The sequence below is a fragment of the Bidens hawaiensis genome, unplaced genomic scaffold (assembly GCF_021521415.1).
Source record: "Bidens hawaiensis isolate Kalapana, Puna unplaced genomic scaffold, B.hawaiensis_p1.1 tig00035036_1, whole genome shotgun sequence".
NCBI lineage: Eukaryota > Viridiplantae > Streptophyta > Magnoliopsida > Asterales > Asteraceae > Bidens > Bidens hawaiensis.
In genome coordinates, this window is record NW_027496082.1 from 221669 (window position 1) to 227802 (window position 6134).

The 6134-nt window shown below is 31.1% G+C and overlaps 1 pseudogene; it reads right to left on the reverse strand.

The window, feature by feature from the left end:
• Window positions 1-558: 558 nt before the first annotated feature.
• LOC143586881 (fasciclin-like arabinogalactan protein 7 pseudogene) lies at window positions 559-1433 on the reverse strand (annotated as a pseudogene).
• Window positions 1434-6134: the final 4701 nt, after the last annotated feature.

The window sequence follows — 6134 nt, forward strand, 5'->3', positions numbered from 1 at the left end:
AGTATTAAATATCAGTTGAATAAAGTGATGTTTAAATCAAAACTCGATCATTTTGATAAAGGAATAAATATCAGTTGTCGAAATCAATCGATATCTTTTCTTACACAGTCATTAGAGTATTCACAATAGGACGTGCCCACCAATTCTTATCTTCAAAACGCCCACAACATCGCTACGGATGGGGCACTTTTGTCTTTTTTTCTTCACGACGTTTTCTCCATGATGGCGTTGCCCACATGTGAGGGTCATTCACACTTTTGCAAGCTTTGTAATTAATTACATAAGCCTATCATACCTTTCCATTAATTAAATTTTTTTAACCGCTTAATTAATTCAAACGTTATTGATAATTATATACATGAGTTTGGAAACACTACGCATAGAACTTGAATAAGCCCCAATGCCTCTGTAGTAACGTGGCAAGACATTTTTCATAACCACTACGAATACCCTTATAAACTTCACTTTCTGTTATCTCTTCGATTCAAATCCAGACACAAATACAATAAAACATCAAATTTAAAAAATAATCATAAACTAACAAACAATCCTTCAAATTCAAAAATACATAACCACCATCACCACTCTCCTCCACCCATTAACCCAATAAGAACCCGACGGAGTCGATGACTTTGCCGTATCCGAACTCACACTTTTCCCTTTACCTTTCCCACCATCACCATCTGGGCCATAAGCCACCGGAGCAAGATCCGGCCCCGCCACCGGCGCCGGAGCTGGTGCAGGCGGAGGTATATCAGTCCCAAATATTGCTTCCGGAAGTAACACTTTATTCACTTGATAAATTTCCACCGGGTCCTTAGCATGCACACTACTACTAACCACTGTATTCGTCCAACCCGACCCAATCCGAACCGTCCCGAATCATCAGTAAAATTTAACGTATATGTTCCACCAGCCAACGTGTTAATGGGACCAGACCCGCTAAGGTTTTAAAAATCGGATAAGGAATAATAATGTGGGAGGACATGAAAAAGACACAACTATTTTAGTTGGTCGGATGTAAGGTTTGAAAGTGATGGTTTTTTAAGGTTGGAAAAGGCTGTGTTTTTTGGTATAAAAAGTGTGATGCCTTCTTCGGTGTCATTGGCTTGTGTTTGTAGTGTTTCAATGAGTTTGGTGGACTTTAGGTAGTCTAAGAAGGTGGAGAATGGGCCCCCGACGGTTAGGAGTTCGGATAGGTTAACATATTCGGGTGCAGGTTCAGGTGCGGGTGGTAGCGGTTCTTCAGTGGCTGGGGATAAAAGAACTAGTAGTGCTGAACCGTATGCGGAATTGGATGTTGCGCCATATCCTGCTTGAGAATGCACTAATGTGCAACATAAAAGCAAGAATGCACAAGTTGTAAAAATCTTGACATTGTTCATCTTTGAGAGTGGATTGTTTCCAATTCCTGCAATATAATAAAAACCCATGTCACATTATTGAATAGGTTTTAGTCATTAGTCTATGCTGATGTGGTCACGGTTTGGATATAAACGAAACCCACGAACTGATGTTCATCATTAGAGATGGCCACATAAAGGAGAGAGAGAGAGAGACCGCTATTTGGATTGACAAGCGGTTGTAAGTTGTGAGAGAGAGGAGAGAAAATGAGGTGATATCGATGTGTAAAGTTGGGTAAACGGATGGAGGGGTTTCACCATTATGGATGTTATAACACTGAACTTGACCGTATTAACGAACTGACCGGATTTCAAAATCTTTTTATTTTAAATGTTGTTTTTTTATAATGATATTTACTGAATTATTATATAAATAATAGTATATATTTTATTTAATAAAGCCTTTTACTTTATTAGTATATAAATCTAAAAGCATAAATTGAATTTATAATTTGTTTGAAGTTGGTTATGTATTTTTATTTTGAATTATATTATTTCTATTTTCAGAGTTGTTTGAAATATAACCATGACATATTTGTCTAATGGTATAGTGATATTTGTCTAATGTTATAGTGTTCCCCTTTGATTCACGTTATTCTTGTTTTTATAGTTGTTTGGAATATAACTGTTAATTATTGGTCCAGTGGTATGATGTCTCCTGACAAGTGTGAATTTGTAGGTTCAAATATTTGCAAATGCAAGTTTTGTTTTTTTATTTTAATAGCAAATTTACACATTTGCATTGCACTTGCAAAGATTTGAACCCATAATCTCATGCTTGTGAGGGAATACATCATACCACTAGACAAAAAGGTAATGAGTACAAATAGAAGGTAAATGTGAAATTTTGATGTTAGAAAAAATGAACCGATTAAAATATGTTAGTTTAACTAATTGACTATCTATGAAAGTCTCAACTACTAACATCGACTAGCCACTTAAGTTACTCTTGTTCGTTACAGGAATCTTCTTGTGTATCAGGTTTGACCTTATATTAGATCTCAAGATTCTCAATTCAGTGTAGTTAAGTGTAATGTGCTTGTGTTACGTAAATTACAGAAATACCCTCGACTCACATATCAGCTAAGCTAATCTGAATGGTTCAGGCTAACACTTATTTCAAATGTGACCCTATAATGATGATAACCTGAATCCTGATGACCTTATTCAAAGACTCGAAACCTATTATAATCAAATAGTTATAAACAGTTTGCAATTGATAAAGTTTACGTCTAATAGTTTCAAAAAGTGACCAGTGAATGTGGAAGATGTCATGATTGCATGAAGTTATACCTACATTTTAAAGGCAATGTTCTTAGATTTCAATATCACAATTTCGATACAACAGAAAGGCGCTAAAATGTCAATCTGCAAATCCATTTGAAGAACACAAAGAGCCTACATTATGCAATGCAGTTATATAAAAGTAAATCTAGATCAAAATGTAGCAAACATGATAATAGTATATGTGATATTTAAAGATAGCATATGAGATAATTGAAAGGTAAAAACTGACCTTTTGGTTTAGGAATTTGAAGAAAGAACAAAAGTGAAGTGTGGAGATAAACAATGTTGATTGGAGTATATATATAAACAAAGAGGGTTTTGTTAGTGAGTGTGGCAGGTGGGGTGGAGGGTAAGAGCTGGTGCAGGTTTACTAGTTTAAAAGTTATATGTCTGTAGGCTCCAATTGGTGAAGAAAATATCTTTCAGTAGTAACCATTTACTTTCCAATGAATTAACATGACAGTGAGTTCTTACAAATATATGTGTTACTTTAGCTACTTCATACGATTATGTAACCACATTATCTTCCTGCTTTTCTCCCTCGTTAAATCTGGTCAACACTATATACAAATGCTTATAGAGTATTTCACATGAAACTGATTTAGTAAACATCTTATTAATAGTTTTACTATGTGGTACCCTTGTTCTTTTGATATGGATCAACATGTTATAACAATAATATAAATGTGAAATTTCCGATCTTTGCTCTCTACCCTACCACATGTCCATATATAGCATATCTATGATGGCATGCTGCCATCCAAAATCTTGTTTATCATTGAGAGTCCCTCAACAAAGATAGATAGGTAAATGCACAGCAAAAGTATGAAACTTTTCAATTTTGTCATCAAACTTTCTTAAGATCCACATTTGATACATTGCTTGATTTCAATAGCCGGTATATTTTGATATTGTGACAGTGTTGTGATTACATTATGTAAATCATACAGATTTATTTGAGTTGCTTAATAGGTCAGAATTGTAATTATCGATTCATGATTATAATTCGGGGACCCCCAAACCCCCTTTCTAGGCGAGGATGGACTCAACGAAGATGGAGATCATGGATGGATCATGGAGATATGAACTAGAAACAAGAACTTTGTCATCTTTTGTATGAGGAAATACATGGAGTATGATCTTTGGTGTATATATATATATATATATATATATATATATATATATATATATATATATAAAAGGGTTCAAATAAGAATAAAGAGTTTACTAGGAATGGTAAGAAACAATAAATATTTGGCATTTGGCATTACAAATGATGGTGAAAGAACAATTCTAGGAAACTATGTCGTTTATAGTGATGAAAGAGTAATTCTAGAAAACTATGTCGGTTATTGGTAATTTGAAATCTCAACCATTGATTAACATGATCCAATGGCTATGATTTATTCCTAGTCTTCCTATGAAACTACTTATTTTTAGGATAACCTTCCCCTATATATATATATATATATATATATATAGGGTGCAGTTACTGTATGAAAATGCTTAACGTATATTAACGTACGCGAGACGCTAAAAGGCAAAAAACAAAGGCAAAAACCTAAAATGCTCAGAAAACGCTCACAAAACCTTAAACGCTCATTAAACGCTCAAAAACTGTCTTTGTAAAAAAAAAGTGAAAAATTGATCGATTAACCATCCAAAACTGTTTTTTTTCGGTGAAGCAATGATTGATTGGATATGTATTGACGATTCCGAGATGTTTGGATGTGATTTCATGGATCGATTCGCGAAAAAACGGGATTCGCGTACGTATTTATACGATAAGCATTAGTGTATTGGATCTTTTCACTATATATATATATATATATATATATATATATATATATATATATATATATATATATATATATATATATATATATATATATATATATATATATATATATATAGGGGATGGTTCAACAGAGAAATGTAATTACTGCGAGAAATGAATATAGGCCACTAGTGTTATTTTAGGTTTTAAAAACTTCAAGATTAATTAAGAAACTATAAATGCATCTGTCTCTTCAATTAATATATCAATTAAATTAATATAACTAATCAAATTACTATAATTGAAAAATATTAAGATTTCATTTATTTTCTATCCAAATTTTTATCATACACAAGTACAATTTATTCTACACAAGTACAATTTATTCATACGTTAAAATTTCTTTCTATCCAAATTTCTTCCAACTTAATATATAAATATATATCAACACGTAGTTACATTGTGATAAATAATATAAAAACTATTTTACATGCGTTAGCATTAAATATCAACAGAAAAAAATACAACATACACAAATATATATAGCTTACACTTGTTCTGAGAATAAGAAAACATATAACATACACACAAAATTCATCATCAATAAAATACACACGCACACGAAAACATATAACCTACACCTGAACACTTTATCCTACACAAATACAATTTATTTATACATTAAAAAAATTTCTATTTAAAACCAATTTCTTCCAACTCAACTTATCAATCTCCATCAACACGTAGTTACATTGTGATGAATAATACAAAAACCTATCTTACATATGTTTGCATTAAATGTGAAATATACAACCTACACAATAACATATAACTCACACTTGTTCTAAGAATAAGAAAACATAATCTACACACGAAAAACATATAACCTACACACGTGTAGGATATGTATATATTTGTGTAGTTTATATAATTGTTGATGTCAAATTTCATATGTAAGTTGCATGCTTTTTTGTATATTGTACGTTTTATTGCTCAAAGTGTAAGTTATATAATTTTGTGTAGGTTGTATATTTATTGTTTATATTTAATGGACACATTTGTATGACATTTTTTATTATTATCTATGAAAACTAAATTAGTGTTTTTATCTTTTTAATTATTTTAGTTAAATTATGTCGATATATTAATTAGAGAGATTTATTATGGTTATATTAGATGTATTAATTGGATAGAGAATATGCATTTATTGTTGCATTTATATCTTTTTCATTTATATTTAAACTTTTAAAACCTAAAATAAAACTAGTGGCTCATATTCATTTCTCGCTGTAATCTCATTTCTTTCTTGAACTTAAACCTATATATATATATATATATATATATATATATATATATATATAAATACACTTGAATTTCTTTTTAGTTTCACCAAGTGTATTTTTCTCTTAAAATTTCGTAACATTTATAATAATAACACAACCTAAAAACAATTGATATCGTTCGGTTCTAGTAAAAAATGTTTATATTTTGATTCTCAAAAAAATACTTTATTTGTTTATGTTAACCCATCATCTTCAACTATCTTGTCAATTTGTCACCTATAGTTTCTATAAACTGTAAAGGTCGATCCTTATATTTTTCACTGTGTTCTAGTGCAGTTCTTCGTTTCCACTGTGTTCAACTAACTTGTTTATTTTTTTAACCCA